General features: G+C 36.2%; 2 pseudogenes; one reads left to right on the plus strand and one right to left on the minus strand.

The window, feature by feature from the left end:
- Positions 1-1,393: 1,393 nt before the first annotated feature.
- On the minus strand, positions 1,394-5,264 carry LOC124994436 (DNA excision repair protein ERCC-6-like; annotated as a pseudogene).
- Positions 5,263-20,064, plus strand: LOC124994485 (polyadenylate-binding protein 2-like; annotated as a pseudogene).
- The last annotated feature ends 4,698 nt before the right edge of the window (positions 20,065-24,762 follow it).

The following is a 24,762-nucleotide window of genomic DNA, read 5'->3' on the forward strand; positions in this document are numbered from 1 at the left end:
TTTTCCTTCTAGCCTGCAGCAAGATTCTTCAAATTTAGATAGACTTTGGCAGTACAGAATAAGCTTTTAGGTTAGAATCCTGTCTGAGTTCAGATTGTACTTATGCCACTTTGCTGCTTGTGTGACTTGGAGCAAAAAAACCTTGTCATTCTTGGCTGTCTTAGTTCCCTGGCTTCTGAAATTAGGTTAGTGCTATGACCATAGGGTGGTAGAATTAAATGCATGTACCACATAGGATAAATGACAGAGTATGTTGTGTCTTTTTGTCTGTCCACAGCTTTCCAACAAGTCCCCAGTTTCTTAATTGTGTAGCTGTTTATAATTTGGTAGTGTGGCTACTTTACCATTCCTTTCTGTTTGTTTGCAGTGCTAAGGATCAAATGCAGAGCCTCTCTCATGGTGGACAAGAGATGTACCACTTAGTCACATTCCCAGTGCTACTTCATGGCTTTTGAAGTGTGCGTGTGTATCACTGAAAACCCCCAGTACCACATATTTTGCCTTTCTTGATGAACCATCCCATTTTGTAGGTTGTGTGGGCTGTTACCACTAAGTAAAACATGGATCTCAGCTATTCTGGAACTTCTCAACTTCTGTCTCCTTGCTTACTTTAGAAAAAGTTCTTTCTCTCACCTTGCCCCATAAAAGTATTTCTTATTCTTCTACTGAGGCACATGGGATTGACTCTTCTAGGTTGTCTCTGAGATTCCTCTGCAAAACATCCTGAGGTATGGAATTTCAAAGGGCATGTTAGAATACCCCTGCTTTGAACTGGGATAAATGGAAAATGCAGAGGGAAATACAAATTGACATCTCAAAAATTATTCTGCCACATTGCAATGCTCACTTTATTTTATTTTACTTTTTGTAGTTTTAGCAATTGATAACTGCATTATATCCATGGTTTAGTATTATACTTAAATTCACCTCGCACTACAATGAGATAATTTTCCAATTCTGACTGAATTAATTTAAAAGTAAAATAGTCAGAGTCAAAGAAATTCTTCAAGATCATTTTTTGAGAAAAAATCATTTTAAATTTCTTATGTGAACTAATATACAAAGGTAATCCCTTTCAGTATAAAGTAGCTAGAATAGTTTTGCAAAACTTCTCTAGAAAGTTTCAATTAATAAAACAAAAAAAACACAAACAGTAAAAGTTATAGATGCCTAAAATAAAAATAAAACAATACTCAAGTGAGGAAATATTAAATTCATGCTCAGAAACCAGAATATATGTATGGGGGGCAGAGTAAGAGCCAGGGAGGAGAAGCAAAAGTTGCTTTTTGAGATTTTTCTTAAGCATAAAAGCTTCATAATCCCAAAGAACCCAATGATGGAACAACAAAAATTATCTCATATTCACTTTCACTTTGACAGGTTAATGACATTCTCAAGTGTTATTAAGTTGCTTATACAAACCCAAAGTCATCAGCATGACTTCAGGATCTGCACTCTTTATGTCAAGTGCTTTAACAAAGCAGTTTAGGGCCTCCTGTATTTTTCCACATCCTTTTAGTTCTTTTCCACGAGTTACAAGATTCTCATAGTCATCTGCAGCCTCCACTGACTTCTCCTGGGGCCAATCAACCAGCACTTCATCTGACAAAGGCTTGGGGACACCAATAGAGGTCTGTGAGCTAGAGTCTAGTGGTTTGGACACAGTTAGCCCAATGAACTTATTTTCTGAAGACAGCATTTCTCTAGAAGGACCCTCTTCTGTATGCTCTGAGGCTTCGTCACTTTCTTCTTCTTCCAGATCACCTTTAGCACCGTCTGTTTCACTGCTGCTGTCAAATCTTCCTCCATATCCTCCACATGGTCTACAACCACATTAATCAGAGACCTCCTAGAAGCCAGGGAATCTCCTTGAGTTTATAGACTTATTTACACTGTCAGGTATTTTAGGTGAAAAGAGCCTTCCAGATAGATGGCTGTCATTTGGGGGAGTTGAAGCATCAAATTGTTTCACAGATGAAAACTGAAAGGAAGATGTGCTGAATGAACTCATGTTTGAAGTACCTTCAAAACAATCATCCTCATCCTCATCATCTGAAACAATCCTTCTAGCTTTGCTTCTGGATTTAACATTAACTACTACTTCTTCTGGTTCATCATCGTTCTTATTAGAATGATCCAAATTGAGATGTGTTTTGCTATGCACAGACCCTGCTCTGGAATTAACTACAGACTCACACAAGCTATTTTTTTCCCCAACATGCTCCAAAGACTGACTATTCTGTCTATTGTCTCCAGAGTCTTCCAGAAAAAGATTGAAATCACATGCATATTGTGTTGTGGATGATAAAGTTTCCCCTTCTGACTTGGCCTCATTTACTTGAGTATTCTGCAGTGCACAACTGGATGCCACCAAGTCATCAGATATTTCAATAACAGATGCATTTGATTCTGTAATTTTATTTTCACTTGTTATTATGGGCCAGGGATTACAGTCATGTAAAATCTCATCATCCTGTAGATCTAGATTTGGCCGAAGATCAGTTATGATGGGTTGGCTAAGTAAATAATTAAAACTTCCCAAGGGGCTCTCTTGCAGTGCCTCTTGCTTTGGCCCCTCTTGTGATGCCTCCATTTGCAGAGCCTCATTTTCTGTTGAAATGTTTTTTGCTGTTCCCAATGAGTCAGTACAAGTTCCTTCAACACTCCCCAACTCTTTGGGTAATATAACTGCAGAGTTAGCATCAAATGTACTTTCATGTGGGTTCTTACTATCTTGCAGCATGGAAAGATAGTAAGCATGGTTTAGTATTATACTTAAATTCACCTCACACTACAATGAGATAATTTTCCAATTCTGACTGAATTAATTTAAAAGTAAAATAATCAGAGTCAAAGAAATTCTTTACACTGGAAAGATCTTGTGGCTCACTCCCTTTGGACTGATCATTAATGCTTATATTTGCTGTTTGAAAACTGATATCTTCTTCCTGGGTAGAATGAACAGTTAGAAGAGAAGGCTGAGGGTGTAGTTTGTTCAATTCAGGGCATTTCTTCTTTGTTTGAGAAGGAAACACAGGTGCTCTTACCCAGGCCCCCTCATTTCCAGTTTTTTGTTGTTCCATCATATTTTGAGACTCAAATTCAATAAGGAATTGAGCTTTCTGAACTCTTTGTTGAATATACTGAGATTCTTCTATTGCATCAAACACCTCTTTATCAGACAGATCACATGTGTACATCAAATCATAGTCTGAGATTCCAGCTATCCCCAGAGAGTGCAGGTAGGCAATATGTTCATCTAGTTTCTTATCAGATCTCCTCTGAGCAGCATGCAGAAACTGAAGCTGCAGCTGGGTTGCAGAGTTCTGAAAATCCTCAATCTTAAAGAGCTCTCTTAATTCTTGTTTACTGAAATAGCGGAATGGGTTCTTCTCATCACCAATTGTTTGTCTAATCAATGAGTCCTTGAAAACCTGTCATCTATATATTTTTTTCCTCTACAGTCCCACAAGTGATTAACCTATAAACCACAATATTTTCTTTGTGTCCAATTCGGTAAACTCTACCCACAGCTTGAGCATCAGTTGCAGGGTTCCAGCTTGGATGACCACTCTAATAGCTGCAGTTAATGTTAAGACAACACCACCTACTTCAGTGGTAAGTAGAAAAACAGAGTAATCTTTATTTTGCTGGAAGAGGTTAATTCTTTTTTCTCATTCCAAAAGATGAGTAATCGTACCATCAATACGCAATGTCTTAAAGTACACATTCTTTAAGAGGTGTTCAATGATGTTTAAAATTTGTCTTGACTGGGAAAATACCAGAGTTTGATGCCCTTCATCTCACAGTCTCTTCAGAAGGTCCATTAAGAATGTCATTTTTCCAGATTCTTGTATCAGTGTATCATCAGTTACATGATGAATGTGTTCCACATCTGAGGAATCCTCTTCCTCATTGCCATCTTGAACAGAAAATTTGACATCCCCTAGATTGAGCAAATGACTAGCCCGTGCAGACAGAAGCCTAGGATGATCACGCAGCTTCTTCAGGATACCTAGCTCAGCCGGAGGTGAGCGTGTCTCTGTTAACAACTCCTTGATGTGATCTAAAGACATGAATTTCCTGTATATTTCTTCTTGTAAAGGTACAAGACGTATCCAAATGATTAACTCATTTTTCCTGGAAAGGGAAGGCATTTCAGAGATGGCATCAACACTTGGATTCTTCTCACCAAGTCTCACCTCTGGGTCGCTTGACTTTTTTTTTCTGTTCTTCTTCTTTAGTCCTCCTGAGAAAATAGTGTTTTATAATTGCCATTAAGTTTTCAGATATTTTAAATCCCAAGGCTTTTTCTCCCAGGATAGCATCCTTTTCTCTTGCTCTAATAATAGGATTTTCATACTCCATTTTAAATGTTTATAATGTTCCTAGCAGGGACCCTTGGCAAGCAAAATCAAATAGAGACCATAGTTCTCGTAAATTATTCTGAATTGGAGTTCCTGTGAGGAGGAGGCAATTATGTGCAGAGACAGCACGAGCACATATTGCTGACTTAGTAGATGAACTTTTTATTTTATGTGCTTCATCAAGGATGACATAGTCCCACACAAACTATTGGCCATTAAAGCTTGAAAGCTGCTGCCAATTATTGATTAACATTTGGCATGTAGTGATTATGACACCATTCCTTTGCTGAATCCTATTGAGGCTTCTGGTGTGTACATCCTTGCTAGGGCCATGAAAAGTTTTGACTCTCATTCCTGGAGTCCACTTGGCAAGTTCTTTTACCCATGTGCTAATGAGATTGGTTGGCATGATTCACAAGTGAAGCATCAAACATACCAGAAAGGAAAGCAATGATTTGAACAGTCTTCCCCAGTCCTATATCATCTTTCCTTTTAGCTACAGAGGAAAGCTACACCTTCCTTTTGGTGCTCAAAGAGTTCGTTGTGCCACTCTCCATAAAGCATCAGACCAGAATTGCACACATGTGTAAATTCATCATCTTCACGTTCTGCCAACTCCTCCAAGACTTCCTGTAGTTTTTGGATTCTGCTCATCACCTTTTTATTGGGAAAAATGTCCTTTGACAAATTGAAAAGCTTAAATGCTTCTTCCAGATCTCCATTTTTAGTTGCTTCTTTGGCCTCTTTCACGTATCATTAGTCATCTGGTGAAGGCTTATGCATTTTTCGACACAGCTGAGGTGTTCCCTCTTCTGGTGAGAGCGTCCCCTTCAGATAACGGATAGCCTGCTCTGGGTGCAAGGTCTCAGCTTCCGCCAAACCTTGGGAGGGCTGCATGACCCTCGGAATAGACCCCAGGTATCTCCACTGGAGCTTGAATTTCGCGCTCTCCCGCCCCGCGCAAGCTCGGTGCACATGCGTGTGGCAGCCGGCCAACCGTTGGCCTCGCGCCTAAGCCCCGCTCCATCAAGATCATTAATTTAATTAATGGGGGAAATTACACTCAGAAGAGTTAGTAGCATAGAGTAAAAAGGATAAGAGTTAGAGTCGAACAGCTGTGAAACTGAATGCAGGTTCTACCACTTACTAGACACTAATGTCTGACCTTTGGAAAATGAGTTTTTTCATTTTTTTAAAATGGGACAAGGGGAATCAATATAGACAGGCATTGGGTTAGTGTTTGAAAACATCTTTAGGATAGGAGAACAAAGTGACCACAATGGGGGACAAGATAACTTTTGGGGGTTGAAAATATTCTATATCTTAATTTGGCAATATGATAAAACTCATTAAACTGTATGCCTAATAAGGTATGAGTGTTACTATCTGAAAGTTTCAAGAAAATAAACCTCAATTAAAAGATATAAAGGTGAAATCTTAGGGTAGTTTTGATTTACATTTCTCATTACTAGAGATGTTGAATATTTTTTCATATATCTGTTGATTTCTTCTAGATCTTCTGTGAAGTGTCTGCTCAGTTCCTTAGCCCATTTGGTGATTGGGTTACTTGTATTCTTGGTATAAAGTTTTTTGAGTACTTTATAGATTTTGGGGATTAGTGCTCTATCTGAAGTATGCGTAGCAAATAATTTCTCCCATTCTGTAGGCTCTCTCTTTACATTGCTGATAGTTTCCTTTGCTGAGAAAAGAATTTTTAGTTTGAATCTATCCCAATGATTGATTCCTGCTTCTATCTCTTGTGCCTTGGAAGTCATGTTAAGGAAGTCTGATCCTAAGCTGATATAATGAAGATTTGGACCTACTTTTTCTTCTATAAGGTGCAGGGTCTCTGGTCTGATTCCAAGGTCCTTGATCCATTTTGAGTTGAGTTTTGTGCAGGGCGAGAGATAGGGGTTTAGTTTCATTCTGCTGCAAACCTAACCTCAGATTTCACCTCACCCCAATTAGAATGGTGATTATCAAGAATACAAGCAACAATAGCTGTTGGTGAGGATGTGGGGAAAAAGGTACACTCATATGTTGCCTGGTGGGGATGCAAATTAGTGCAGCCACTCTGGAAAGCAGTGTGGAGATTCCTTAGAAAACTTGGAATGGAACCACCATTTGACCCTTGGGAACTCCTTGGCCCATACCCAAAGGACTCAAAATCAGCATACTACAGTGATGCAGCCACATCAATGTTCATAGCTGCTCAATTCACAATAGCTAGTTTGTAGAAACAACCTAGATGCCCTTCAATTGCTAAATGGATAAAGAAACTCTGGTATATATACACGGAATATTATTCAATCATAAAGAAAAATAAAATTATGGCATTTGCAGGCAAATGGATGAAGTTGGAGAATATCATACTAAGTGAGATAAGTCAATCCCAAGAAACCAAAGAAGGAATGATCTCTCTGATAAGCAGATGATGATACATAATGGGAGGTGGAAGGGAGGCAAGAATGGAGGAAGGATGGATTGTATAGAGGAAGAGGGGTGGGAAGGGTGTGGGAAGGAAAAATAATAGATTGAGACAAACATCATTTCCCTATGTACATATATGATTACACAAATGGTATGACACTACCAGAGAAATAAGTTTTACCCCATTTGTGAATAATCAATCAAAATAAATAAATAATTTTTAAAAAAATATGGAATGACTTTTTCTTAAGGAGGTGACACCAGAGATTATTTAACAGATATTAACTCTCATGATTATTTTTATCTTTTATGATTAATTTTACTTAGAAATGTCATAAGACATAACAGTATCCTTAGAGACATGTGTAAGTTATTGGTTCCATACCATACCAATGTACGTAGTTTGGGGGAAATGGGATGGAACATGTTGGAAATATTCCCAAGTCTCACAGATCTATGAATATAGAGAACTGATTTGACTGACTGTGGTATTGAGAGTGTTTCAAAGAAGATAGAAAAGCAAAGAAAAGAAACATAATTAGCTCATCAAGCACCTTCTCTGCTAAACTATGTGAATGACTTGTGACTTCCCTGTCACTGGACTTTGGGGAAGTTGACCTCTGTCACCTATTCTTCTACAATGGTTTCTTTTGAATGACCCAGTTAACTTGCCTCACAGATTAAAACAAGAAATGCAGAGCTTTCTTACATAACAATTGTGAAAGAAAAAAGGAATGAGATACTACTGTTATACTAAACCACTTATCCAGAATTTAATTGATATGTGTAATTTCAGTGTTACAGAATATTCAGTGCTCATGGAATTTTAGAACTTTTTGATAACTTTATATGATATTAGTAGTTTATTTGTGATTCAGTTCCATTTATTGAAACAATAAAAATGTATAACCACCTTTGGTAGGAATCAAATCATTTTTTCAATAGCTTAGAACCTCTTAGTTTATACTGACTAATTATATCACTGGTTTATGAGTAGAAGGACAAGCAAGCCAGGACCTACACTATCTGGAAATTGAGTATTAGATTATTCATTATTTGAAACTAGAATTTTTAGGAAATTGAATAGGGTCATACATATTTAAACTGAGTATTGTTTAATAATAACAACTTTTGGATTTCTGCTAACTTACTAGCAATGACCTGAGAGAAATTATTTAACTATGAACTTCAATTTCCTCTTGTGAAATATGGAGAAAATTGCTGTACCTACCTAAAGGTAGTTGGTAGAATTAGATACTATAAATCAAGCATAAGTATTATTGTTATTATTATTTTCACTTAATTCAGTGCAGGTTAGAAAAATCAGATCTAGAGTCAACATTTGAAAAAATAGCAAATTTGAAATGTGAATACTGAATTTCAAATCATATTTGTTTGTTCAATTTGTCTTTTCCTTATGTATTCTTCTTTCCTTTTCATCTTTACAGGTAGGTGTTTGTGTCTATAAAATCAAGGGGTTAATTGGGGAAAATCTTACAGATGGTAGCAATAAGTAATGTTTATATTGTATTTATGTGAGGACTTGCTTTAAACACTTTCCATGTTTTAGTACATCAATCCTTACAAATCTAAGAACTAGGTACTACCACTATATTCATCTCAGAGTGGAAGATGCTGAGGCTTTACGCAAGTAAGTAGCCTGTTCATATCACACCAATATTAAATGGCTCAGAGTCTTGGTTTTTTGAAATAGCTTTCGATAATGGAAAACTAAATTATAGGATGTGTGTGCATGTATGTGTGTGTAGTTACTCATTTTATCAATTCTAACATTCTAGTCCTCTTTTTCTTTCTTTTCTACTTATTTTTCCTACTATCATTTATGGCTTGCTTACCATATTCTATAACAATGTTAGACAATTTTAATATATTACACATATCTTTCCTACACATGAAGAAACTGAAACATAGAACTCTGACTCTGCCCATGCTTACTCAGAGGCAGCCTCAGATTCACACAACATCTGTGTGCTTGCACAAAAGAATATTGCTGGTGTTGTGTCAGTGAAAGTTGTGATAGAAATGCTTTCTGACCACTATCACGACATGGCATGTCATTTAAGACACAACTGTGAAATCTGATTTCCCTCCCTGTGGGCGAGGGAAAGGGTTCCTGTTGAAGGGATGGGCTGACTGTGAAATAACAGCTAAGAAATTTAGTTATCAGAAAAAAGGACTGGAGACAGAATTATCTTTAGAATAGGGGCATGACAAGAGTGGTCTGTCCAGAGGGTCTGGCTCTAACAATGAAGGACCCCCCCTCTTCTTTATTTATAGTGGTACAGATCAAAAAGAGACCCAGAGGAGCTTCTTCAAGAAAAACAGGATGGGGGTGGAAGTAAGCAAGCAAGCCATTTGGCTCTAGCCAGGCATTCCCACATCCAGGCCCTGCATTCAAACTTCAGGGGTGAAACAACCACAGGATAACCACATGCTTCAGGCAATTTGAACATCTCCATAACTGTGAGTTCCTAAAGTCAGATTTCCCTAATAGTCCAACCAAGTTTGGTTTTCCTGCAGCCCACGGGTGGCACCCTGCAACTGATCTAAAATATTAATAATAGATCTATGTACTTATACAATGAGAAATAAAGACTATTCTTTAAAAAAAAATCACATTAATATTCTTTCTCAAATCTCAAACCTTCTAACTCTTGTCTGGTGGCTCACTGCAGCTTTTAGGTTTAAATCTATTTTCTATTGAGGGAAGAATCTGTGATATGGTTTTTCAATGTCACCTCAGTCCAAATGTTCACCAGAATTCAGGTCCTCATATAGGAAATTTGTTCTCTCCTTTAGTATTTCTCATTCCGCTTTATGTGCCTGGAGAAGTCTCCAAAACCTGTTCTATACATAAGGGCTTTCGTGGCCTCAGTAAAAACTGTAAGTGGTTACCACTGAAGTATTTGTTTATGTTAAAGATATTGGTGAATTGTTATGACATAAGAATAATAAAACAGGAAACCTTTAAGCAAAGAGATGCTAATTAGTGTAATATTTTTACTCAAATAGTTAAAGATTACCTATGATGTGTTATTTTGAGAGACTATAAAATTTCCTTTTTCTACTGATTCATAATTTGAAGCATTGAACTAAGTGACTAAAATGGTAAACTTATAAAATATTTCACTGTTATTACAGTCTGATCAGAGAACATATTGGGTTAAGAGAATGAGTTTCTATCTTTGAGATTATCATATAGTGAATGTTCAATGAATCTCAGTTCACATTTTATCATTGCAGAAATGATAATTGTACTGCAATACAAAACATGATAGTAGACCACACTTTTACCTTGCAATAGTAACTGATTTTTTCTTTAATAATTCTATTTACTAACAGAGGGAAAAAGATTCTTCCAAGTATTAAAAAGTGAAAAATATTCATTTTACACAAATAAAATTTTTGAAATAATTATTTTCATATTAATTTCAGAATCACAGATGGAAGGCTAATCCAAGTGATACATTAGCCTAATTTGTCAAGACATTGTTTTCAAATCTTATCATTCTGCCATTTATATATTTTTGAATTGAAACTAGCATTGGGAAATTCAGTTGGCATAAATCAATAGAAACAAAGAGTAAGTGTGTCACTGCAAAAGTTAGGGATATATTTCCTTTCTATCATATGTGCAAAAGCTTCTCATTGCCAGTGTTCACACTGAAGGTTGGATGGAAGAGAGCTTCAATTTACACAACAGTATTATATTTTACTAATTTAAAGGATGACCCTTGATTTACTTCATGAAACTTGTTGTGATACAAATAGGAACTAGGGAATGCCATGAATTTTAAATTTAACTTCAGTTTATAGTACAAAATTAAACGTTTTCCCACTAATTATTAGATATTAATAAATATGATTTCCTTTCCTAAACTGAGCATGATCAAATAGGGATTCTATTTTTATCATCTATTACACATTTAGCAGAGCCTCTGATGTTTGCATAATGTCATAAATATCTTCTAGGTAGGATAAAAATTGTAGGAGGATCAGCAAAGTCTGATCCACAGACTTTGTAGGTGGTCCACAAAGATCTGCTGCTTTACTTATAAGCAAAATGACAGAAGGAAAATGCAAATGATTACTTTTAAATTGACACATTTCTTAGCCTGGATGTAGACAAAAGTAATATATTTTTCCATTAGCATTTTTATTCATTGATATCTACATTACATGATACTTTGAAGCAGAACTTGGAATTTAGAAAAGCTAAAATACTTTAATAATTGTCTGTATAAATTTCTCCTTAAAATCAGCAGTTAATAAAAAAAATTCAAAATCCTCTATTTGTATTCACTGTAAGGATTTTAAATATAGTATTCAAAAAACAGATAATGTCCAGAAAATATTCCTATATTGAGTATCACCAATAGCTAAAGTTTAATGCTATAGAATATTATTTTTAAGTAAGAAAAGTAGGTCATGGAGAAGATGTGGAAAACATGAACAAGATAAACAAAACTTAAATATTTGACATATCTGGGACAAGATGTTTTTGATGGACCATTGTCAGTTTGTTTGCTGACCCACATAGTACCTAATATCAGTCAGCGAGTTTTCTAATTAAGGCCCCCGTTTATGAGATTTTCTCCCCAGTGGTCTGCCAATGGTAAGGAACACTTTGATTTATTCACTGAATGTTATTAGCAATTCTATCATTCTTTTTCCTGTTAGAAACACTTATGTGGTGTATCTACAAATATAAATTTAAAATTGCAAATAAGGGTTTGAAATTAGTGGCCTTGCTATGGATATATACTCTGTTTAGATACATTCTCCTGGCAAGAATTGTTTTTACACCAATTCAGCATAAAAGTACTATAAATATAGATTTTGGTTAAGGAATTCTGATGTAAGACAGATAACTTATGGTTCACAGAACATCTGATGCTAATTGTGTGAGATAATAATGAAATGCTAAACAAGTAGATTTCACTTATATTGAACATTTGGTTTTGCCAAGATAATTTTTAGAATATTCCTATTATTGTGGATATTTTAATGTCATTTGAATATACTCTATAAAGTATCATTAATCCTAGACACTGTCAAATTGAAGTCTATGTGATACAAAGGGTTCATAAAAAATGATAAAATATCAATAAATTATCAGTTATATTGTTTAAATAAATATAAGCATACAAATGCTTATAAGAATTAATTTAATAGTTTTATTTTTAAAAATCCTAGCTGATATTTAATATTAATTACTAAATTTATATCAAATTTCTATAGCAGATATTTTGAAAGACAAAAATTGAACAGTAGGTATTTAGAACTATTTTCATTAAGGTATTTAATGAGCTTTAATTATTTCTAATTAGATTATCACTGAAATGCTATAAATGAAGAATAAGTATTTTACTTTTAAATACTTCCCTTCCTGTGGATAAGTTTTTAAGTATCAACATTACCAGCAAAGAAAATCCTGGAGGATGAGTTTTCTGTGTCTTGTTTCATAGTTTCCCTTAAACTTCTACATGACAGGCCAGAATTGCATCTATTAAACATGACTTGACAAGAAAACAAAACATTGGTAATGATTTTATTTCTGATTCCATTTCCTGTATTACATTAGAAGAAACATAAACCTTTTACAGAAAACATCAAAAGTTCTTTATTTCAACAATTACATTTTTAAAGAAATAAAGCACCCCCAGAATGAAAACTGATCAGACTTCCAAGAAACTGTGTGTTTATTTCATCTACCTGAAATATTTGCATCTCCTGACTGAGTAGTTTTGCTAATCAATTTACATCTTGACACAGGCTGTAGTTCCTTGAATATTTATATAGTCTTAATGTACATTATGCTGGTTTTATTAATTTTAACCCAATTTAGTTAATATAAAGAAGGTCTAAAATTCCTTTATCCTCTATGTTCTCATTGAGAACCAAAATACTAGCACTTAAACTATCAGGTGTGATATTTAAGTGGTTAAAAATTTTTTCACCTGATAAAATAGAAGACTATAACTGTAAGGTATAAAACCACCCTTCTCTCCCATTACAGGAATTTCCCGCCTCCCAACCCCTTGTCAATCTGCGCTCAGCCTGCCTCTCTCATTAGAGGAATTTTCGGCCTCCCCATCACCTGTCAGTCTGCGTTCTGCCCGCCTCTTACCTTACGGGAATTTCGGGTTTATGGTGCCATCATCTTCCTGCCTCCCACGTTATGTTCTAACATGTTATTGGTCCATCTGTCAGTCTGCAAGGATTCTCCTCCACGATTGGTTCCTCCCAGCCTGCGAAATTCCAATATCTGGGAGAAGCCATACGCCATTTCTTCTTCTTTTTTCTTTTTTCCACCCCAAGCGGACCTTATCCATCCCCATAAATAAAGTCTTTTGTGTGAGATCTCGTGTCTGCTGAGCGTTTTTTCTGGGAGCTACCAGCGAGCCACAACTGAGCCAGCGACCCCTAACAATAACATGTTGAATAAATTGAAACCAAATTTTTACAAAATAATTTTCAAGGGATTTATATGTAATTAAATTAGCTACACATAATTGACTACATACATAATTAAATTGCCTATGTATAATTAACACAATCAGCTAAGGATATTAAAAGTTTTAGTTCTTTAAATTCTACTAAGTTTCTATCATAAAGGGTAGTTACAAATATTGATAAGATCTTTTCACAAACCTCTATTAATTGAACCTTCTAACCAAAGGACAGAAAAAAAAGAAAATACTTAAAACATTAATTTCTCAGTCTACTAAAATAATATCTTATTCCTGTTGAATTTCTAATATTTCAAGAAACTATTTTCAAAGACTTTATGGTTTATGCAATTTGGTTTAACAATAACTTATTTTAAAATACTACCTTCCATTACAAATCTTAAAATTTTCTTTAAAAGTCTAATTTGATTAATATGAAAACATCAATGATTGTATTTTAACTAACCATGGTAACTAGTACTTGTAAGAAAAAGGCAACTCACTTCGGGTCCCAAGGCAGTTCAGACCCTTGAATCCAGGGGAGCAAGCACTCTGGGGTGCCCAATCCAAGTCACGGTCCAGTGACAGCACCCAGAAAACCACTCCAGACACGGGAACTCACACCAGAGATTTTATTAGGTGAACGACCAGAGCATCCGCTGGAGGCTGGGAAAGAAAGAAAAGAGAGAGAGAATGGCATAGGAGTTTCTCCTAAGTAGAGGAATTTCACAGGCTAACAGCAATCAGGCCAATTGCTGAGAAGGAGGCTCGAAGGCTGACTAATAGACCAATAACTAGCTAGGATGTTCACAGACCGACAATCTAGGTTGTAAGATGGGAGGGGGAGAAATGGCCGCAGCATAAAGGCGGGGGAGCAGCTTTATATTATAGTACTTATTATGTTAAGTATCTCCTTGTTTTCCAAATAAAGAAGTCTTTAAAGTTTAAAGAAACATTTTACTAAGTTGCTCCCCAAATTAAAGCTTTTTCAAAGGTGGCCTCTTGCAAACTTATGCAATGATAGCAGATTGGTTAGAAAATTGATTGTGTCATTTAATATTTTAAAATTAAATAAATATGAGTTGTACACTTTTATATTACTCCCTACAGTAAGAAGTAAACAACTATATTTTTAGAGGACATTCAGGAGATACTGGCTTATTTAAAGGCTAACAATATAGGATATAGAAGTATTCTGACACCTTCCCCACAAGGAGGGGTGGAAACTCTTGGCTTGTCTTTTTCATGTTTCAGATGTGATATTATATTATGCTACTTAATTTATATTAATCCAAAGAATTATATATGGAGGTTGTATAAAATAATATTCAGATAAAGAGGTTAAGTTGGTTTCAAGATTAAGGTAACTTCCCTAGATTTTGTCAAGAGACTCACTTACAAAAAATTAAGTATACATAAAAATTTTGTGAGGTTCTAACAACTATTATTAATGTTTCCTAAGTTTTCTAAACTGCTTTCCATACATAAGCCCAGAGATATACATATTTTGTACATACAGAATTATATTCTTAGTTTTAAAGCTTATAACATTGTTTTAGATTGCACATAATTACTATTCTTTTACAACGTTACTTTTAATGCCAGATTTTTGTCATATAGGTCATTTATCCAAAACCCTGTGTTGCACATTTGGATTATTTTTACTACTTTAGTAACAAGGTTACTAAAGATCTTCATACAAATATATATTTATACAAAGATTATCTTTCCATAAATCCCTTAAACTACAATCGCTAGATGGATGACATAAATTCTAAGATTTTTTAAATAATTTATTGAATCATTATCCTGACATATACTACCAATTCTAATATAAGAGCTTACATTAATTTGGAATAATAAGGCCATTACCTATGAAATAAACAAGTCATGAGACTAATTTTCAATGTTTGTATTGACTGCAATTTATAGCTTTTTAACTCAGTCCACTATGACAAAATCAAATTCTATATTTAATGGAAACTGGGCCGTCTTTTATTGTAATGCCCTTTTCAACTGAACATTGACTTTAACAATAGATAACTTTTATTAATCTTCCTGGCCAAAGAGACATATTTATTAAGTCATTTCTTATGATTTAAATATTTGTACAATGCTAGGCCATTGTCTACAATTTAAGGTTCACAATGCTCCAATTTATAGCAATCTTTTTCTACACTTAAAAAAAAATAAATAAAAAGGGAGAAACAGATCCCTATGTAAACCTACTTAATTTCAAAAAACATTGTCTAAAAATTATGATATTAGGGGTTTCACCACTGCTGAGTGACACATACAGCAAGAGAATGCATAACTTTTCACAATAAGGAGATCTTAAATCTCCAACCACAATATTTATATGCTAGCTCTGTTGAGTTTCAGGTAAGTGAAATATATGGGAGAACTGTTGGTCTCATTTCCCAGATCCACCTTTAATACATCCAACAATGTGGACTAGAGAATCAATTCCAATATTTACTGATGATGTTCATATGATGGGGGGTTTTACAGATATTCATATTACACCAATCCATGTGACTGGATTTAACTATACTGACTGCAATGGAAACTTATCTATATGCTGGTCACATGATAGACTCTGGCTGTCGAGATGTAACCTTAAAGAAAAAGGCAGGGTGATGGACTGACAGATCTGGCTCCATGAGAATGTTATAGGCCAGACAGACTTCATTTTTCTCTAAGACTCCATGTTATGTAGGAAATAAACTTCTCCCATGGGAACACCCCACCTCTGTATCCATCAACAATTGCTTAGATTCTCCTATGGGAACACCCCACCTCTGTCCCCATTATCAGTTACTTAGCATGACATGTTTAGCAATACAAAATGACAATTCTTATGTAATGAAAAATTGCTCTTTTTTGATCCCTATTGCTTCTAAATAATGTACCATGTGAACAGTGATTGTGTGGATGTTAGTAACCATTCTTTAGTTTGTACCTAGGTAAGGGTCATTTTGACCCACTTCCCCCTCTGTTGATGATCTCATGATATTAGTTTGTAATTTCAAATCATAGCAACAGACACTTATGATTAATATGATTTTGGTATAAGAACACCTGCAACCCTATGATCGGGGCTGTTCTCCCAATAACCATTTTTTTGGGGCATTGTTTGAGACAGTCAACCGGCTGGCTTAATAAAGACTCTCACATTTGGACTTCTCAGTAGTGATCAGTCTGTTCTTAAGTTGTGCCCCATAACAACAGCATAAGGAATACCTAGACCAGACAATTATATTGGCCCTTGGAACTTAGGATTGTATGTTCAAACAGTTATTAGAATGGGACTTTCTCATATAAATCAGTCATTTCTATGAAATAACCACCAATATCTTACTGTCTTAATTTTTTGATAGAATCTGATACTTTTCCTAAATGGAAAAAATATACAAATATCTTCCCAATGCTTTATATGATCTCTAAAGGTAGTGGATATATTTTTGGATTGACATTAAAAATTTGATGAAAGACAGTTATATCAAAATATTTTCCTCTAAATCTTCAAAGCCAGAAAGGTCTAATGTGGCAACATTGTCACTAAATGTTTCACTTTTTCTTCTTGAAAAGAATCTACAAGGAACCATGTTTAATCTAAGTCTTTAATGCTATGAAAGATCTAAGGAACTAGGTAAATATTTGAGTTGTTTAAATCTATTTTCAGAATATAAAAATAAGATTAGATATAAAATCATTCTGATTTTTGAAACTCCATGTAAATTGGACTATTCCCTATTGTTTGGATGTTACTTTGCACTACTGGTAACCAAGTAATAAAGACCAAATCAGTATTTAACAATCAGATTGATATTACATTAGAAAGATGAATAATTTACATTTATATTCTAACAGTTACTTCTTGGATGATAATTTGGTTCTTATATAATTTAATGTCTTCTTCTAGGTTTCTATATATTCCCACATTCATTATATCTAGGGGCACAGTTCCTTCAGTTAAGATCCTAAAAGAGCAAAAATACAAATTCTGGAACTCTCAGTTACTCCCACTGGAGAATTTCAAGAAATCTGTATTAATGAAATACAATAAAATTTCTATTGGAATTCTTAATTCTATTCATCCTAATCTGTGGGTATGTGTTTTGACATATGAGTAATATTATTTTTCTTACACTAGTTCTTGTGATGGAATAGATATTAGTCATATATACCAAGATTTCAAACTTCTATTTTTATAGTCACTAAATGCATCACCACAAACTTCTTTGTTATTTTATTAAAGTCTGTGCAAACCAACATTCTTTAATAAAATCTTTCTTTCTTCCCTATCTTCCTTCCTTCCTTTTTTTTTTTTTTTCATCTTTCATCTATCTATCTACCAATCATTCTAGCTATATCCAAAAGAAAGAGACAAAACCACAACAAAACCATATCTCCCTTGGTCAGAATCTTTTACCACCCAACCTGGACACTGTGCAGTCCTTAGCAGACATATTTCAGATACAAATATAAATAATTTTCACTACCTTCAAATTTTTGGTTTTGTTTCTTAAAAGTCAAGAAAGAAAGTTGCTGATTTTCAGCAATCGTACATATGACTGGGGTATTTGTAACACTAGGGCATGAAAATGTAGTATTACAAGTTAGTTTTTTAAAATGTGTTTTTGTTTGTTTGTTGCTTTTGTTTTGTTTTGTGGGTACCAGGGATTGAACTCAGGGACACTCAACTGCTAAGGCACATCCCCAGTCCTATTTTGTATTTTATTTAGAGACAGTGTCTCACTTTGTGGTTTGTGGTTGCTGAGGCTGTGTTTGAACTTGAGAGCCTCCTGTCTCAGCCTCCTGGGCCAATAGGATTACAGGCCTATGCCACTGCATGGAGTCTTTTTGTTGCTTTTTGACAATTTCCAGATTGGTTTACACAGAAAAAAAAATGTGAGCAAGTGTACAGTGTTTTATACATCACTCATTATTCTAGACAAGATAGATGTGGTCACACTTTCATAAGTAATTATGTTTTATAAAAGAATTAGTGAAAATTTACTAATGAACTTTAATAAATGTTCTGGAGTTCTTTTGTCTAGCATATGGGGAAATATGAATCTTCATAACTACTTAACGTTGTACCCCAAATCACTTCCAGATAGTTTACAGATAGAATTTTGAACAATAATTAAATCAATACCTATTAGGTAACATTATTAGAAAAAGTCTTCATAATATTTGAAATATCTGATGAAAAATATTACTAAAGTGTAATTGCTAAAAAAAAAAAAGGCCAATAACATAAGAAGCTGATAAAAAGGAAAAAAAATTTTAAATATCAAAAAACTTAATCCAAATCACCAATAAATCTTGTAAAAGAATATCATGTCTCTTAAAAGTTAAAATTAAAACCATAATTAGGTGCCAATGAACAAATAATTAGGTGCAAATGAAAACAAATCCGAGTGTTACAAATGAAATGGAGCAACGGGAACTACAGTAGACTACTGGTCTAAGTGTGAACTGACACAAATATTTTGGCCAACTATTCTTAATTATGAGCTATAGTTAAATACGTACATATTCTTTGACCACTAATGTATGTATTACTAAGTGCATAACCAAGGGAATGTATATGTATGTTCAGAATAGCAATAAGAATAATATTCATACCAACATCATTCATGATAACCTTCCATTAGAAATGAACAAACTAACCGTCAGTGTTATGATGGATAAATAATTATGGCTTATTCATACCGTATACATGCAGTATCATGTAAAAATAAATATGCACACACAACATAGGTTAATATTGCAAGCATAAAATTGCGCAAAAAAACTATAGGAAGAAATATATAACATATTAACACACATAAAAATATGAGGCAAAAATATGGTTTTTAAGTCAAGGTTTTAAGTCTGAGTGGCGGTGGTGGCGGCAGCAGCAGCAGCGGGGTCTGCGGGCCAGAGGGATTCAGGCCAGGCGGTGCCGCCTACTTGTGCCCAGGGCCGGTGGGGAGGCCGGGGAGGGGACTCTGGGGGGCGCAGAGGACTAGGGAACGGCCTGGAGTCTGAGGAGCTGGAGCCTGGGGAGCTGGAGCCTGGGGAGCTGCTGCTGGAGCCCGAGCTGAGCCCCAAGAGCAGCCGCTAGCCCGCACCTCCGCCCTCCCCCGCGGAACTCCGGGCGGCCCTGGTTCGGGAGCCCCGGCAGCTGCAGCCAGGAGGAGGAGGAGGAAGAACCGGGACTGGTGAGGGTGACCCGGGACGGCGCCACCGAGGACCCGGAGCTTGAAGCTATCAAAGCTGTAGTCAGGGAGATGGAAGAAGAAGCCGAGAAGCTAAAGGAGCCACAGAAGGAGGTGGAAAAGCAGATGAGTGAGTCCACCTCCTGGCAGTGCTGGCCGTGATCATGTCTACTGAAGAGAAGAGGGAGGCCGACGCCCGTCCACCTCTGCTGGCCATGGGGACTGTGGTGCAACAGCAGAAGAGCTGGACGCTCACTTTCAGGGCTGCCGTTCAGTCGATCGTGTTACCATGCTCCGTGACAAATGTAGGGGCCACCCCAAAGGGCTTGCATAGAGAGTTCTCAAGGAGTCAGCGAGGACTTCCCTGGCCCCAGATGAGTCCTTACCTAGAGGAGGACAAATCAAGGCGATTCCAAAAGGAACCAACTGACCAGGCGTCAGCACAACAGCCCGGGGTTGCCCGCTGCAGTGCCCAGACTACCAACTGGAGCAGTTCCCGCTCTCCATTCTACAGTGGCTCTGCAGCAGGCCCGGCCCCTGGTAGGCCGGGCTAGAGCGACGTCACGGTATTCCCCTTACTGAAAAAGTGGGTATTAGGAGGAGAGAGAGCAAAAAAAGGGGAAGGGGGAGGGAGAATTAAAAAAGAAAAAGAAGGAAAAACAGATTACCTTGATGAAAAAAAAAAATTTAAAAAAAAGATGTACTGTGGAAGTGGGGAGAATCCCATAACTTAACTGCTGAGGAGGGACCTGCTTTGGGGAGTAGGGGAAGGCCCAGGGTGTGGGGCAGGGGGTTGCTCATTCACTCTGGAGACTCGCCATGGCTACTTCTCAATTGCGCAGGATTCTCCCCATATTTCCCTGCCCCACTCACTCCCTTGGGGGCTGCTCAAGGGTAGGCGGGCATGGGTGGTAGGAGGGTTTTTTAACCGGTGCTTTGAAAGGACACCAAACTGTTCTGCTTGTTACCTTCTCTCCATCTTCTCCCTGCCCTTCACAGTCCCTTCCTGCCTGCTCCGGTCCTGCCAGGTCTACCACCCACCCCACCCTCTTTCTGGTTCCCTGCCCCTCCAGATTGCCTGGTGATCTATTTTTGTTTCCTTTTGTGTTTCTTTTTCTATTGTGAGTGTCTTTCTTTGCAGTTTTCTGTGGCCAGAAGATCTCCATTCTGCTTCAGAGGCTCCAGTGTAAATTCCCCCTTCCCCCTGGGGGAAATGCACTACCTTGTTGTTGTTGTTGTTGTTGTTGTTGTTGTTTTGAGGGCGAGGGGTTTGGGTGTTTTTCCTTTTTCAGGCTTTTTTTGTTTATTTTCTTTTTCTTTTTCTTTTTTCTTTGCCTTTTTCCCCCTTTTATTTGGAGGGAATGGGAGGAAGTGGGGGCAGGGAGGTGAGAGGTGGAGTTCATTTATATTTTTAGTTCATTTACAGGGGGTGGGAATTTTTTTAAAATGCATCATGAATAAAGTTGATTTTGAAACTAAAAAAGAAAGTCAAGGTTGTGTTCATCTTTAGGGAGAAAGGAAAAAGCTCTCATTTGTAGGAGTATAAAGAGTAGTAAGTGGTAATAATAATTATTGTTTCTTGATATGAGTTGAGAGTTTTAGGGGTGAATATACAATAATTCATTGAACTGTGCAATTTGGATTTATATACTATTCTGATTGATTTACTGCTATAAAATGTTAGAAACAGTTAAATACATGATTGTGTTCTGCATAGCAGATTAATTCTGACAGAATTACTGTCAACTTTAGATATGAGAATGGCATTGCATTTTTACAAAAATAAATGTCCATATTATTAGCTATTTACTAAATTATGACATTGTAAAAGGATAAATCTGCAATTGGTTTAAAAACTAATTTGTTTAATATCACTAAGCTGAGGAAACAGCTTAGTGAGAGTGCTTGCCTAGCATGTGCAAGACCTTGGGGTTCAAGCCCAGCACTGCAAAAAAATTACCATAAAAATCATTAAAGAGGATAGATAAATGTGGCAAAATCTTGCTGAAACTGAATGATGGTATATGGAGATAAATACTACTACTAATGGAGGGAATAGTGGTAAATGCTATTCTACCTGCTTTTAGACAAATCTGAACATTTTATGACAAATATTACTTAAAAAAAGCAGTGCCACAATTATTTAGTCTAAAAATTATCAAAATTTATCCTGGTTGGGCTTGGTGGCAAACACCTATCATCCCAGTGACTTGGGAGGCTGAGACAGGAGGATCTGAAGTACTAAAATAGGGCTGGGATTGTGCCCTTGAGTTCAACCCCTAGTAACCCCCCACCTCAATTATCCTGCCCTGTGTTTCATTAGGATAATTTTCTTAGAACCTCACCCATGTGGTGTGTTCTTCAGGGAGTAATCTAGATATAATCCTGAAATTTTTCATCTTCACTAACTCTATTCCCACCATAAATCTAGTAATTCCTGACATCTTATGTTTTCCACCTCTTTATTACCTAATGAATTCATCTATCTCGCCTTTTTGTCATGTTATTGTCTTAATTCAGGTGCTAATAATCTCTAACCTGGACTGAGTCACCAACTTCCTTAACTAATATTCCCATCCCAAGTATTTGTCAGTCTCAGTCAACTCTCCAAGCTACAAGTCAGAGTAGTCTTCCTTAAAGAAGGTTTAATCACAGCACTTTCTTCACTATACTACCTTAATGACTCTTCTGTAAGAGTTACAGGATAAAGTCCTGCCAATCATCTAGGTGCTCGATTGACATGTATTGAATAAATCATTACATTAAAGTTCTTTTTTCATTAAAACGGGTACTCACGGGTTGCTCTAAATTTACTGTACGAACTTAGAATATTTAATAAAATTTCAAAGCTGAAATTGACTGTGTTCTCTTTCACTTTTAGTATTTTCCAGATAGATAGATAGATAGGTAAGTAATAGGTAATATCCAGATTGATATCACAGTTTATTTAAGAGACAAATCTTGGGTGGGGATATAGCTCAGTGGTAGTGCTTAGTATGTATGAGACCCTAGGTTCAATCCTCAGCACAAGCACACACAAACACACAAAACAAAAACAAAAACCAATTTCTTCCTTTTTCCCCAAACAGTTTTGAAGCTGTAAAAATTATCACAAGCCATCTAGGCATTGCTGTCTAATGGCCAAAAAATAGAAAGTATTGGCTAAGGAAGATGGTTCAGAAAAGCCCAGGTCACTTGGAAGAGAATAAACAATAAAGCCAATTTCCTATGTTTTTCAGGTCCTGTTGCCTGATTCAGGAAAATCCGTGTTTGTCCTAATCAGGTGACAAGGTATGTCAAATATAAACAAGTTACAGATAGCAGAAGGTGATATAATACAGGTAAATAATATTAATAGAGTCACTGGGCTATAGGAAGAGGAACAATCATGAGTTTTTAGCAATGGTGTTCACAGACTTCACAGATCTTTTGAATCACCAGAGCTTTTGGGGCCGCCACAATGACCCCCTTATGACTGAGGAAGCTGACACCACAATTGCAGGCTCTAGCACCACAACATACTATCAAAATAATGTCCCATGATCTGTTTCACATTCCCATTAAGAACATCAATTTGTACGGGAAGTGCAGCACATCCATGACTACCCTTGGCTGCAGAGGTAGCAGAACTATAGTAATTGCAGCTCCCTCATGCTTTTCACTATGCCCATTCAAATCACAGAAAGATCTGATTGGGAGAACCTCCATCTAGGTTGAAAAAGTAACTGAAGGAGAGTCTGGGTGACACAGATATATTTAAAACTATTAGGTTAAAGGAAACACATTTCTAGGGTGTTGTAATTCATTTCTCTCAAGATGATATAAATACATACATACATATATACATACATTTATCTTGAAGGAGCATGGACAGCTAGTAGACAAGTTGGTGGGATTTTTAAATCTTATATTTTACATTACTACTTTACATACTGCAACAAGTAATCCATAATGGAGGGAAATTATAAATCTGGGGGAAGTTAAACATACTTGATGCTTGAATGGTTTTTCTTATGAAATTAATGTCACAATTATGTGAGACACCATGCATGGCTGAATTACATATAGTGTAATTCAGAATTTTATTTTATTAACTTTGGATATTTCATTTACTTTGTTTTTAAATTATTGTTTTAATTGTATAAATTTATAGTGAACACGTATTTTGATACATGTGTTGATAAATCAGGGAAGTAACATTTCTATTTTTATTTTTTAAAAGTTCCTGATTAACAAAATAATTGAATATATTTATTGGGTAAAGTGTGATATTTCAATTCATTTATATGATTACTAATCAAATAAGAGTAATTAAGATTTCTATCTTCTAATTACTTTGTTTTGGAGCACTTTTTCCTAGTTATTTATAAAATATATGATAAGTTATTGTGAACTGCAGTTCTCCCACTGTTCTGTTGTCACTGGAACTTGTCACTTCTATCTAACTGTACTGTTATTCAAGTTTTCACTACCCCCCTCCCCTCTTCCTAGTCTCTACAAATTGCTGTTATTTTCCCACTATTATTATTTCAATTTTTTTTTGAGAGTGTCTCACTATGTTGTACAAGCTGGTCTCAAACTCCTAGGCTTCAGTACAAGTCCTGGGACTGCAGGCATGTGCCACCCCACCAGGCCCAGCAGGTCTTTTTTTCAAACATTCCATGAGAGAGAACATGCGGCATTTATTTTTTTACTGTGTTTGACTTATTTCACTTAACGAAATGTCCTTCAGTTCCATCCATGTTGCTGTAAATGATAGGACGTAATTTACTTTTTGTTTTCATAATTGCTTTTAATTGTTTCATAAAATAGATTTCTTACTAAATTAGAACTAGGCATATTTAAACCACTGTACTTCAAGTCTTACTAGTTGAAACGTGGACCTGTTACACGTCCCATTTCGTTATGAAGTACTGTGCACAGGAAACAAGTACTAACGTATGCCATGTCAAACTGCTACTGTCACAGAATCAAAAGAGCATTTTTTAACGTCCAGAAAGAATAATTTCATCCTTTGTGAAAAGTTCAGGAGAGTCTAGGAATCAAGGGTGTCTAGGAATTTGTGTTTGATTCGGAAGACTGGAACTGTCCTGCTGCAAATATTTGCTTGAATTTTAAGTAGTTTCTTCTCTCATCAAAATATTTTCTCCACTGCTGGCAGCAGCGGGCCTCGAAGGAGCTGCGGAGGCGCAGGCAGAGGCCCGAGTCCTGGCGTGGGCGTCCAGGCACCTCCAGTGCTCTTTGCGGGGGCTCCAGCACGCCCGCCGCTCCTTCCTCTAG

This window comes from Sciurus carolinensis, chromosome 1, assembly GCF_902686445.1.
Source record: "Sciurus carolinensis chromosome 1, mSciCar1.2, whole genome shotgun sequence".
NCBI lineage: Eukaryota > Metazoa > Chordata > Mammalia > Rodentia > Sciuridae > Sciurus > Sciurus carolinensis.